Raw genomic sequence first — 14329 nt, forward strand, 5'->3', positions numbered from 1 at the left:
GAAAGCGCTCGGTGTGGGGACCATCTGTTAGAGGAGGGGACTCGAGGGTGGAGTAAGTGGGCGCAGGATGGGGGGGGGACAAATGCACATTCTGCTCGATCACTGGGGACCCGAGCACCTGCAGAGACGCTCTTCCTGGACTCCGACAGCCTCACCAGACCTCTTGGGAGTGTCCTGACCGACGGGGAAACAGACTTGGGGGGCGTAGGGCAGCCACGGGGAGCAGCGAGCCCTGACCCCGCACGACTCTCGGGAGACCCCGACTCTGGGGGGCTTCTCCACGTTCTCCCCCGCCCACTGGCTACACACTTCTCGGCCCCAGTGAGCAAGGCCCAGGGTCTCCGGCAGAGAAGGAAGGAGTCACGAGTGATCTGAAAAGCCTGAGTCATGTTTTATTAAAACCGCTCATGGACGGCCAGGGGAAGGCACCTGCCGCCACGCAAGTGGGCGTGTGGACGCGGGGGCAGCCCGTGTGCGAATGGCCACAGAGAAACCCCACAGGAGAGCAGACCAGGCAGGAGCCTGGAGACACGGGTGCTCTGTAACGGCGGGACCGGCTCCAGCTGCCGCGGGCGGGCTCCCTCCCTCGACCACACAGGCAGCCCTGTGGGGGGTGGGGGGAAACGCCGCCCCCATCTCACAGACCGGAGACTGAGGTCCCAGGAGGGGTGACTGCCCGTCCAGAAGAGACGCAAATTGCCGAGGGCCCGGGTGGGGGCAGGTATGGGGGACGCTCTGGCCCGTGCACCCGCTGAGCCCCCGGGTCTACGCAGGGGCCTACACGGAACACGCACCACAGGACGGAGAGGGGGCGTCGCGGCTCTCGGTGCGCTTGGGACAGTAACACACGTGCACATTCACAGACACACACACATGGAGACCCACACCCCGCTCACTCAGCCTCCCCCTCTCTCAGCTCTCTCTGGGCCGGTCCCTCAGGGTGTGAACACTTTCAGCTCCCAGCACAGCCCAAAGCACATTGTGAGAGCGGCCAAGGCACCCACACACCCACCGTCTCGGGTCCAGGAGGCCGACACCAGCACGACACCTGCCGGCCACACGGTCCTCGTGAATCTCGGTGGGTACGTGGACGGGGCAGGGAGGGCTCTCAGGGGGCCCTGAGCAGCTGGGCGTCTGGCCGTCAGGCCCCCTGAGGACCCCGTGTGGCCCCACGGACCGTCCCCCTCAACCCTGCCGAGCGCCCTACATCTCCCCGTGCTGGAACCCTGCTCCCCTTCCGGGGGCTCCTGTGGCAGCCCCTCCCCCACCCCTCACTGACCCCAGAGTTTAAGGGAGTCGTGCCCTCCTCGGTGGCCAGCGGCCCCCTGCCCGAGCCCGGGTCACAACATTTCTCACATGATCTCATGGTTGGTGAAGTTTTAACAAACGTCTGACAGGTATTCCAGGAAAGAGAGGATGGTGGAAAGCCAATAATCAAAATGATAATGTTAGAAATGTTTGAGACTGGAAACATGAACCTCAAACTCAAAGAGCAACCCCAAATAAGACATACAAAAATAAATTCACCTTTAAACAGCAAAACACACATGAAGAGAAAGCCCTGAAATGGTTGAGGCAGTGGGGGAGGGAATGAATTACTGAGAAAAGAATAAAACTAAAAAAAGATTTTTCAAGAATAAAAAAAAAAAAACAAAACTATTCTCTTCTATAAAGATGATATTGTAGGGGCGCCTGGGTGGCGCAGTCGGTTGGGCGTCCGACTTCAGCCAGGTCACGATCTCGCGGTCCGTGAGTTCGAGCCCCGCGTCAGGCTCTGGGCTGATGGCTCAGAGCCTGGAGCCTGTTTCCGATTCTGTGTCTCCCTCTCTCTCTGCCCCTCCCCCGTTCATGCTCTGTCTCTCTCTGTCCCAAAAATAAATAAACGTTGAAAAAAAAATTATAAAAAAAAAAAAGATGATATTGTAATTTGGACCATCTTTCAGAGAAACCGAGGTCTGTTTACAAAATCCATATTGTGTGTACTCCATTAACAGATGTCCAGAATTATCGGTCCATTTAAAGTTAAAAAAAAAAGAAGAAAAACTAGAAGACATAGACACAAAATTCCTAAAGTGCTAAGGAAAAATGACTTATCGTTTATAATCCTATCACCAGATAAACTATTATTCAGAAATAAAGATTAAAACTAACTGCAGACGAAGATGCCTTTGTCGCTCACATTCCTCACTGTAAAAGCTACTGAAGAAGCTCCTTCAGAGAAAAGAAAGATGGATTCAGAAAGAAGAAAGCAATAAACATATAGTAAATTCTAAACACACACCAACTGCATAAAACCATGTTAATGACTATTTTTAGAGCTAAAATAGAAGGGGGGTGGTGATCTAGGTTAAAACTCCCTAAGCATTACCTGGTATCCTCCAGAGGAGGAAGGAATGTTAAATAAATTTAGATGTTAACTCAAAAATGTATGTTAGAAAACAATTTATGGAGGGGCGCCTGGGTGGCTCAGTCAGTTAAGCAAAGGACTTCGGCTCAGGTCATGATCTCGTGGTCTGTGAGTTCCAGCCCCTCATCAGGCTCTGTGCTGACAGCTCAGAGCCTGGAGCCTCCTTCGGATTCTGTGTTTCCCTCTCTCTCTGCACCTCTCCTGCTCACACTCTGTCTCTCAAAAATAAACATTTAAAAAATTTTATAAAGATTTATTTTTTTTAAATTTTTTTTAACGTGTATTTATTTTTGAGACAGAGAGAGACAGAGCATGAACGGGGGAGGGTCAGAGAGAGGGAGACACAGAATCTGAAACAGGCTCCAGGCTCTGAGCTATCAGCACAGAGCCCGACGCGGGGCTCGAACTGACAAACCGGGAGATCATGACCTGAGCCGAAGTCGGCCACTTAACCGACTGAGCCACCCAGGCACCCCTAAAAAATTTTAAAAGAAGAAAAGAAAAAAATTTATGGATCACCACCAGGAGAACAGGAAGAAATTATAAAACTTAATGTAGAATTTTAAACGCATGTAGAGAAAACAGAATAAATGAACAATCAATTAATAGAAGGTCAGAAATCAGGGAAATGAAGCAGTGACAAAGGAAGACAAGTAAAAATCATGAATAAGGTGACAGAAATCTTTCCAAAGACATCAAATCACAATAAACGTAAACAAGCTAAATTCACCAGCTCAAAGTCTGTGACTCTCATTTGGAATTTTTTTTTTTTTTTTTTTAATTGCAGCCAGATGCCACCTATGAGCGATATACCTAAACATACTGTCACGGAAAGGCTGCAAGGATCAGGATGAAGTAGGAAATTTCAGCCAAAACCAAATCAGAATACAGTTGGTGTTTGTTACAGGCAGAATAGTACAAATAGTTAAAGATCGTAGTAGACTCTTTTGCCAGATTGCCCAAATTTAAATCCAGTAATAGTATTGATCTCGCATGACTGAGTTTTACGTACGAGTGCCTGGAAAAGAGTAGGCAATTTGGCAATACAGAAAAAGCTCAAGATAAGCAATTCTATCGCCCTCCACATCCACCTCTGGTTACAAAGCAAGGTGACCATTCACAGGGTTCATAAGGAAGCAAAGCTGATTCTTAAAGACAGATTTTAATAGTAAAAGAGTACAGGGGGTGGGGAGATCATATAATTGATATACAGCAGCTAATATGAATTTATTTACAGCCAATTTAAGGATACACTTCAAAAACACTGGGGCGCCTGAGTGGCTCAGTCGGTTAAGCGGCCAACTTCGGCTCAGGTCATGATCTCGCGGTCCGTGAGTTCGAGCCCCGCGTCGGGCTCTGTGCTGACAGCTCAGAGCCTGAAGCCTGTTTCAGATTGTGTCTCCCTCTCTCTCTGACCCTCCCCCGTTCATGCTCTGTCTCTCTCTGTCTCAAAAATAAACGTTACAAAAAAATTTTTTTTAATTAAAAAAAAAAAGAAAAACAAAAACATAAAAATGCATGGAAAAGAACGTTACAAATGGATGTGTCATGTGACTGGTGTAATTTGGAACAAAATAGACTGTTCTGCAATGTATATATAAGAAGGAAAGCACGAAAATGCATGTGGAATGGAATACGCCAGGTTTGGGACAGTGGTTTCTTTTGGAGAAAGACAGAGGGGGAGGAAGATGTGGAGAAGCCTAAAATGAAGGCCCAGCATTAGGCGCTGCCTTGACATCTGGTGAGACCTGGAGGGCCTCGAATGGCTCCCCATCTGCTCCTGCGGACAAGACCCCCCAGCCAAACGGGGGTTGGTACCCTGCCGTGGAACTATGCAAACAGGCCGATCACAGCTCCCACGGGAAGCATGGGTCACTCACCGTCTTGTCACAACAAAGCCTGCCTCCCGCAGCCCGTGTGTCCAGTCTGCTCCCAAGTTCAAACCCTGTGTGGCCCCGTGTCCTCCTCCTCCAGGTTGTGAACGTGTGATTAATAACCACTGTCGGCTTCATCTGCCCAACGCCTGGTGTTTGGTGGGTGGCCACTCCCAAGACTCCAGAAGGGAAGCCCCCTCACCACGGGGGGAGGGCAGGTGATGGGAGCAGGACTCTCACAGTCTTTCCTTTGAAAACACAAAGCAACAAGCACTGTGGCAAAATGACCAAATGGAAGCCCCTATTTCACCTCAGTGGCAGATGGACATCCCTTAGGTCACTTTCTCCTCTTTTATTCACTTTTGAAAATACATACTAATTAAAGTACATTTTAAAAACTAGAAAAACAAATTCCCGCTTAGACCTGCCAGAAACAGAAAAGAAAATTTTTATAAATAAGGCCGCAAAGGCGAGCAACTAAGAAAATCAACAAGACGCTATTTCTCCCCACCCCCACAGTCTTCTGTGGAGTTTCTCAAGTTCCCCGTATGAGTGAAGACATATGGCGTCTGTCTTTCTCTGCCTGACTTATGTCACTTAGCATAACACCCTCCAGGTCCATCAATGGGATGGGGCTTTGGGGAGGGGGTAAATGGGGGATGGGCATCGAGGAGGGCACCTGTTGGGATGAGCACTGGTGTTGCGTGTAAGCGACGAATCACAGGAATCTACACCCGAAACCAAGAGCACATTGTGTCCACTGTATGTTAGCCAACATACTATATGTTTAAAAAATGTTAGCCAACAAACTATATATTTGTTATATTGCTATATATGTTAGCCAACAAACTATATATTTAAAAAAATAATAATAAGGCTCTGTGTGCTGGAGGGAACCCTGAGCAGTTACTTGCTTTAAGATAATCAGATGAGTTTTCTGCTCAAAACGCCAAGCTATTTGGACAGTCAAATGTTAAAATTTATGATAAAGCTCCTATGATCATAATTTGATGGAGAAATCCACAGAGAGTAGAAAGACAAGAAGTAGACCCAATGCAGGTAAGGATTCAACGTATGATGAAGGTAGCCGTTTGGGTCAATGAGAAAATAATGGTTTATTCAGTAAAACATAAATGTGTCCATATTAGGTATTATTGGAGTGACTGCTTAATCAACTGGTAAAAAATTAAGTTAGTTCTCAGTCGTTGGCATATACGAAAGGACATTATGCATGAAATACAAAGAAGGAGATTTTAGTCGGGATTTAGACAACGGGAGGTCGGGTAAGTGTCTTCCACACGAGATTCCAGAAGCTGAAATCACGGAGAAAGAGACTGATCAGCTTGGATAACTGGAAATGACTTACTTACAATGCCAATAAATGTCATAAAAAATGAAAAAAAAAAGGGAACTGGAATGCAGAAGCTATTCGCCTCTTACTGAAGGCTCTAAATACTACTACGAAAGGAGGAGCAGTCCAAAAGAAAAAAACAGTCAATTTACAAAGAAAGAAAGGCTAAGAAAATCATGCGCATCATCATAAATAAAGCAAACTAAAACAGCAATGTGTTTGACTACCTTCTAATTTATAAATCTAAAGTATTTAAGCTGATACTTTCTTTTTTTTTTTTTTTAATTTTTTTTTTCAACGTTTATTTATTTTTGGGACAGGGAGAGACAGAGCATGAACGGGGGAGGGGCAGAGAGAGAGGGAGACACAGAATCGGAAACAGGCTCCAGGCTCTGAGCCATCAGCCCAGAGCCCGACGCGGGGCTCGAACTCACGGACCGCGAGATCGTGACCCGGCTGAAGTCGGACGCTTAACCGACTGCGCCACCCAGGCGCCCCATAAGCTGATACTTTCTTTATGGAATGGAGAAGCACCGTAATAAACAGACTTTTTGCCTGCTGGAGCTGGTCAGGACGCTCATACCTGGGGGGCTCAGTCGGCTAAGCGTGCGACTTCAGCTCAGGTCATGATCTCACCGTTCGTGAGTTCAAGCCCTGCGTCGGACTGTGCGCGGACAGTGCGAGGCCTGCTTGGGATTCTCCCTCTGCCCCTCCCCTCCCCTCCAAAAATAAATAAATAAACAACCAAAAAAAAAAAAAAAAAACCAGAAGGCTCGTACCACTATCGGGGGGATGTGGGAAAGCAGGCAGCCCCCTGCACTGTGGCACCAGGGCACATCTGTGCGACGGCTGTTGCAGGAAGTAATCAGCGGTAACATTTAAAATAAAACTTAACACCTAAAATGAAGATATACTATTTTTAAATCAAACAAATCCACACTTGTAAGCATTTCTCCAAAGGAAAGAATCAAATATGTGTAAAAAAAATGCTACAGATACATTCACTTCAATATGGCTCATAGTAAGAAAATATCGCGGATAACCTTTGTATCCAACAACTGGTCATGTGAAATTGTAGCACCTTGATACAGTGAAATGCCATGCGGCCATTAATAAATCATGCTGCAAATATATATTCGTTGACACATTTAATATCAATGGCCTTTCGTCAGTAAAAAGGTATGCTACTAAATGATATAACATGATATAAAATTGTCTGTAAACACACACCCTCTATATACCAAAACTAGTAGTAAGTGTCCTGGCTGATTTTTTCTTCCTTTTGTTCAGGTCTGTTATCACTTAAATGTTCTGAATCATCTGATTTTCTAACAAACAATAAAGAGGCAAGGATTTTCAGGCAGATCCCAGCACTGTAAATTGGGGAATAAATTATCACCTCTGATCTTTGGTTTTCTCATCTAGAAAAGGAAGGTATCACTTCCTCCTCCTGAGATCACGAACGGGGTCAAATGAGACATCCATTTTTCCATTCAAAAGATATCTGGCATATGCCAGGCACTGTTTTTAGCCGTAGCGATACCGCAGGATACAGAGCAGACCAGAGCTAAAACAAAACTACCCTGGAGAGCTTGTCTTCTAGGTGGGGCACAGATAATAAGCAAAATAAATCAGTAAAACCTACAGTACATTAGAGGCGAACTACCTACGGAGAAAAACAGAGGAGCTCGGAAAGAACAGGGCAGAGGGGGCGGTAATTTTAAGATGGTCAGACAAGTCCTCAGGGGAAAGACTGCATTTGGACGAAGTCCCCACACACGCATGGAAGAAACCATGTGCCTGCCTCCCCTGCCTGGGGGGGGAAGGCAAGCATCCAGGGCAGAGGGAACAGCTAGTACAAAGGCCCTGGGGCAGAAGCATAAAGGGCAAGTTGGGCTGCCCATAGAGGCATTTTATAAAATATAGCGTGCAAAGCGTGCCAAGAAATACTAGTTTTAGTATTAGCTCCAAAGTGATTATTTACCAAAACGTCTCCAAAGATGCCTTCCTAACGCTCAGGCGTCGCTCGTGTTTCCTTTTATTTTTTTTATTTATTTTTTATTTATTTTTTATTTTTTTTTAACGTTTATTTATTTTTGGGACAGAGAGAGACAGAGCATGAACGGGGGAGGGGCAGAGAGAGAGGGAGACACAGAATCGGAAACAGGCTCCAGGCTCTGAGCCATCAGCCCAGAGCCTGACGCGGGGCTCGAACTCACGGACCGCGAGATCGTGACCTGGCTGAAGTCGGACGCTTAACCGACTGAGCCACCCAGGCGCCCCTTGTGTTTCCTTTTAGAGTAAAATACTAATAACGAGAGGTAGCAGGTCCCTTAACGTCCCCTCTCCCCGCCTGAAATTGTCCCCAGGCCACCTCCCTCCTGTGACCTCCCAGGAAGAGGTGAAGCCCTGGACCAGATGGTGCCAAGAGAATGGAGAGGGACAGACAGACGGCATGGGGGGAGGGGCAGGGACGCCACAACGTTGCCTGGCAGCACACGAGCCCCCCCCCCCTGCATTCGCGCCCAGGAAACCCCCCGCATCCGCCCTCAGAGTCCTGCCATTTTCCTTCGCCGGAACTCGTGTTCACGGTTTTCATTCGGGGACAGATCCGAATGCCGGCTCCAGATCCCACGTGCGCCCACCGGACAGCGGGGAGCGGCTCCGCGGTTTCCGTGCCTGATGCGCTTTGGCGACGGTGTCGAGCTTTCCCTGTCGAGTTTCCCCAAGTGGGCCCCGCGGAACCTCTGGGCTCCGCGGCTCAGTCTCAAGAGGGTGGAGTCAGGACTCGAGAAACGCTGACCAGGGCGAAGATCCGGGCAGATTGTCCAGGGCGTCCACGGCCCCCAGAGCCCAGAGAGAGCATCGCCTGGGTTCTGCCGCCCCAGTGGGTGGCAAATGCGGACCCTGTCAATCGCTGTCCTGTATGTGCTCCCTCCTGCCGCTGTGACGTGTCACCACAAACACAGAGCCTTAAAACGACACGGACCTGCCATCTGAGGGACCTAGACGTGAGGGGTCCACCGTGGGTTCACGGGGCTAAAGCCCAGGTACCGGCCAGGCGGCGACCCCACCAGGGGCTCTAGGGAGGAACCTGTTTCCTCGCCGGTTTCGGTTCCTGGCCGAGGCTTCCCGGGACTCCCGGCCCCTTCCTCTGGCTCCAAACCCAGCAGTCACGTGACTGCCGCCTCTGCTCCAGAGGCCACGCCTCCCTCTGCGACTTTCCTGCCTTCTTCCCTCGTATGGGCTGTTGTGATGACACGGGCCACCCAGATTTCCAGGGTGCTCCCCTTCTCAAGGTGCTTAATCAGTGTGCAAAGTCCCTTCTGCTGTGAAGGTGACAGTCACAGGTTCTGGGGGCACCTGGGTGGCTCGGTCGGTTGAGCGTCCGACCTCAGCTCAGGTCATGATCTCATAGTCCGTGAGTTGGAGCCCCGCTTGGGGCTCTGTGCTGAGATCAGAGCCTGGAGCCTGCTTGGGATTCTGTGTGTCCCTCTCTCTGTGCACCTCCCCCGCTCACGCTCTGCCTCTCTCTCTCTCTGTCTCTCTCTGTCAAAAATCAATAAACATTAAAAAAAAATTTTTAACAGTCACAGGTTCTGGGGGCCCCTCCCCCCCATGCCCCCCACCCGAGCACACGGAAGTTAGAAAACCTCATCGCTGTGCCTTTTCATACTTAGGGGGACATAACTGGAAACCTGGGTCCTTCCCAGCGGCCAATGCTCTGCCCTAACTGATAAAACAGTACCTGCTTGGCCCAGGCTCTCGGTGAGAACCCTCTGTGGGCGGGCAAGTGAGGGGGTGACAGTTATCACCAGCGAGGTCAACACGGGCTCTCCTGTCCAGGGTCCTGAAACGCATCCGAAAATCCTGGAGACGCGGACGGCCACACTGCCTCGTCCTCTCCCCGGGGTGCGTGCGGCACCCCGACCGGAGCCGGTGGGCATGGTGGCCCCCAAGACCAGGCAGCGCCCCCCTCTCCCCACGAGGCTGCTCCTCACACCGGAACCAGCCCTGCCCCAGGTCGGGCAGACGTCGGGGACCTGGTAAAGGGCAGCCCTCCCGGGGTCGGCAGACGGCCCCTCTGTCCGGGCTCCTCTGACCAGCCCCGACCGGCTGCGGCCACCGCACCTTCCCACTGATGGGATTCGGCCACAAGGTGCGGTCTGTGACTCAGAATGTGGGCTCGAACCCGGGTCCCCCCACCCCCGGCAACGGGCACTTGCAAGATGTGGGGTAAACGGAGGCTCGGTTCTCAGCCCGGACGCTCGGCCTGGACAGCCCTGGGCAAAGCCTGGGAATCCGCATTCTGGAAGGGCCCCGGGCTGGCGGCTGGCTGGCGGCTGGCGGGGGGTTTTGGAAGAGTCACACTTCGGTGCCGCCGGCCGGGGTTCTTCCTCACGTGCTTCCCGATGGGGCCCTGTGCCTGGCAAGTCGCTTCCCCGTCCTGGCACGGAGCACAGTCCCCCTCAGCCCAGACCTGGTCCTCGGTCACGCGGGGACTCTCGCCGAGGTTACAGGGGGCGGGATCGGGGCATTTCCTTCCTTCCTGCTGCCGCCACCGAGTCAGGCCTCCCTCGTCCCTGCAGAGTGAGCTGTGAGTCATGCAGACGCCGTTCGTCCCCTCCCTCACCTGGCAGCTCCCGGAGCCACCCAGCCCGTGCCAGGCACCGTGCGAGTCACAGGGCGACGACACACAGGCTCCGGTCCCCATCCCTCCGGGGCCTCCCAGCTCCGCGGGAGAGGCGGACCAGCAGACGGGCCGTTAGCACCGCCCAGGAAGTGAGCCAATGGTGATGGGGACAGAGAGGGTGAGCCCGCTGCCCACCGCCCACGGCCATTCTTTGTGTCCGCCCGCCCCCCACCTGCCCCCGTGCCCACCCCCACCCCCACCCACTGCCCGCCCCAACCTGCACCCACACGGAGGTATTACTTCCCACCTTCCTCAGCCCCGTACACGTTCCTGATTCCTCCTGGGTGGCCGTCGCACAACGGTAGGCACCCCACAGGCTTCCGGAACAGTCTAAAGCCCTTCGTACTGCAGGACCCCCACCAATCCCTGCCGGTCTGCTGACCCTTTTGGTTTGTTTTCTCAGCCGTGTCCTCGAGTCTCCTCGAGTAACCCTAAAACCTGCAGAAATCTTGGCTTTCTCGAAAGCCCAGGGCCTCCTCGTGCTAATCACTCACTGAACACAAGCCACTGACGGCCACGACTGCCCCCCCCCCCCCCCCCCCCGCCGAAGAGAGGAGAGCAGCAGGTGGAAAGGACACAGCAGGTGGGATGCACACTGAGGAAGACGCTCAGGGCAGGGGGGTGGGGTGGAGGGCTCGGCGCCACCACCCCCCGGGGGCCACGCCAGGGGACAAGGCTGCCACGAAAGCTCTCAGTAGCTGAGGGCAGGCACTCACACCCAGAGCACCGGAAGATCCCACGGCGACGGTGCTCGGGAGGCCGTGCTGTCAGGACGGCCCCCACGGGCGCAGGTGCAGCTGCGTGTGGTCCGGCCGCAGGGGGCTCCCGGCCTGGGAGGAAGACGGACGCGGCCGAGTGCCACAGCCACCGGACGCGGGCCACTCAGCTCTAACACAGGCTCTCTCTGCCTTAATTCCCAGATCACAGGCAGCTTCTCTTTGTTATCTGGCTTCCAGTCTTCCTGATCCGGGAACACATTTATCAGACTCACTTTCTTCCCCCTCGACTCTCACACCGGCATTCTGCGGCTCACGCACCAGGCTTTGCGTTATCACGCGTCCTTCTTTAGAAGGCCGACCCAAGGGAGCTCTCCAACGAGCTAAGACAGCTGTAACCTCAGTGTGGCGGCCAGCCCCCGGTCCTGATCCCGGCGGAGCCCCGTCTCAGCGACCGCTGGCCCTCCCGACGGGCTCTGGCCCAAAGCCAGCATCGGCCTGAGCTCTGTGCACCTGTCAGGACGGGACGGACTCTCCTCCAGCCACAAACGGTCCCCAGACTCCAGGGGCTCAAAACACTCTCTCCTCCACGTTCCGTGTCCACAGCGAGTAAGCGAGGGCCCGTGCTCCGCATCACCTTCCCTCCGGGACTCACGCTGAGGGAGCAGCCACCTTCTAGGGCTTTCTCTATCACCGGAGCAGAGGGGAAGGGAGGACGCGGTGAGGCCCTCTTAGAGCTTAGAGCCCCCACAACATCTCTCCAGCCAAGCAAGGCGCACGGCCGCGCCTGATGTCACGTAAGCAGGGAAAAGCGACCCTCCACGTGCCCAGAAGGAGAAAGAATCAGAATGTTTATGAACAGAATGAAGAACCACACCACATACACTGCTTATCACCTTTTGGAGAAACCCAGTTCCTAGATGCAATACGACAGTTTTAAAATATGTGTATTTTCGACCCTTCAGGTGGCCAAGATGTATGTTTCTAAAATATATCTGGCCTTCATCCACAGACCCTGGAAACGCCTCAGAGCCATAAAGGTGGAGTGGGTACCATGTCATTAATGAAGGTGACTTTGGACCCCACCCGAGGGCCGTGGCTGGTTGCCAGGAGGACCAAGGGTGTTATTAGAGGCTTGGACCAATCTGCAGGGAGCGGAGAAGGGCTGGAGGCTGAGTCCACGGCCACTGGCCGAGTCAGTCGTGACCGTGTAGCAACGAAGCCTCCGCAAAACCTGAGAGGAGGGCTTCCTGGCGCCCTTTGCAGACGGCTTCCACGTTTGAGGGACCAGGCTGGGCCCCCAGCCCTCGGAGGACAGACGCTCCTCGGTTTGGGCCCCCGCCCTCCGCAGCTCTTTGGCTGGCTGTTGCTTCCCATCCTTTCTCATATCCTTGAATAAATGGCAAATGGGGAGCGTTTCTGGGAGCTGCTCTGGCAAATTAATTGAACGCAAGGGGGAGGCGGTCGGAGCCTCCAATCCGTAGCCGGTCAGCCGTGTGGGGCACATGGGACAGCGGGGGGCTCACCACCTCTGTCTGAAGGGGGGAGGGGCTCACCACCGCTGTCTGAGCGGGGCGGGCGAGCCGGGTCCCGCGGGACGGCGCCCTCACCCTGTGGGATCTGACGCTGTCTCCAGCAGCCAGGGTCGGAAGCGAACCGAATTCCCAACACCCTGCAGGTGTCCAGGAGCTGCCTGTGTGGGGGGGACCCCAACGCCCCCGACGCTGGAAATCTAAAAAGACTAGTTAACAACACTAACTACTTTAAACGTTTTCTTCCGGGGAGCCAGGCAGCGCTCTAGACGCTGGAGACACAGCGGCAAATAAATGCCGGCCCCCGCCTCCCGAGATCCACACGTGGTGGAATCATCAGCTGTCACCACTCGGGCCAAATGACCTCCTCCTCATTTCTCATCCATCCAGCAAGCATCTGCCAAGCACCTCGTCACCTGCTGGGCACTGTGCTAGTCTCAGGAGACGCAGGGTCAGGGTCCTCGGGGGCTCACGTTGCGGGGACACGGCGAGCCATCAAGAAGGATGGGTGCCAGTGACACATCCGTCACACAGGATAGGGTGACCACAGTATTGCATTTCAAGCACTCAGAGAGAAGATGTGCCTCGTTCTAGAGAGAAGCCTTTTCCAGTGATTCTCCAGCTGTGTTCTGGGGAGCCATTCGGGGTTCCGGAAGGGGGCTTCGGGAAGTCCCTCCGCGTGAACAGGCTGCCACGTTCCTCCTCACTCTTCACTCCGTTTCGTGTACTTACCGTCATAGAAGGTTCGATTGAAACCGGGGGGGGCTGCTGATCTGATGTGATGCTGCTCTCTCGTTTCGTACGTATGAAAATAAACGCGCCAAAGAGTTACGTCCCCAGGCTCATACGACCCCTGAGCAGCACTCCTGAGGCGGGCCGCTAACCTCCACGGCACTCTGTCCTTCCTTTTCTTTTCCTTCCTTTCTTTTCTGATTTCAACGGACACAGACTGCAGGTAAGCTCCAAACACTAAGATCCAGACGTTCGTGGGCAAAGCTAATCAGGGAGGCTTTAAGGACATGTTTGCAGAGGAATCTGGACCCTTTTCCCAGCTGGTTTGAGAACGGGCGTCACCACCGGGCAGGAGCAGAGAGCAGGGCCGTCCCCTGCCTTCTCGTCCTCCGCGGGCCACATCCCTGCCCTGCAGGCACAGTCACAGCTGCAACACCAGTTTCCGCGTCGCGTCACGTTTTGTCAGGATTCGAGAGCAAGGGTGCATGTCGGCCATCGTGGGTGAGAAAACCCCAGGCGGGTCCTGCGTGCCGTGGACGGGGGCGGGACAGACCTCCTGACCTCTGTGGAGCATGAATGTTCCAGAGGCGGCGTCGGAGAGTTGGTGACACGGAGGCTTTCAGAAGCTGGAAAGCCTCATCAGCGTCGCCCGCAGCCCTCGACAGGGAAAGGAACGGGCTCCTCTTTGTCTGTCCTCCAAGTACTCAGTGCGCTGGCTTCCTCACCAAACTCACCAGAAATGCAAATAAACTGTTTGATCTGCTCTCTCTCTCTGGCGACTGACAATTTATTTTCACACAGTCCCCGCTATACGCAAATCTCAGACACACGCACCGTAAGAGTCAGACTTGACTCACCCGACACTGAAGGTTTTCCCTCCAGACGCCAGTGAGCGAAGACAACCTCTACCTGTTCTCTTTCCGCAGATTCGCCTCTGGCTGCTGTGCTGCCCGGGGAGACGGCCCACCCCCGGGGGCCGGGGGCCGAGCGACTCTCCCCACAGTGCCGGGAACCTGCCTCCCCC

This window comes from Lynx rufus, unplaced genomic scaffold (assembly GCF_022079265.1).
Source record: "Lynx rufus isolate CCGP_SWC_20201006 ecotype Redwood Valley unplaced genomic scaffold, mLynRuf1.p SCAF_21, whole genome shotgun sequence".
Taxonomy (NCBI): domain Eukaryota; kingdom Metazoa; phylum Chordata; class Mammalia; order Carnivora; family Felidae; genus Lynx; species Lynx rufus.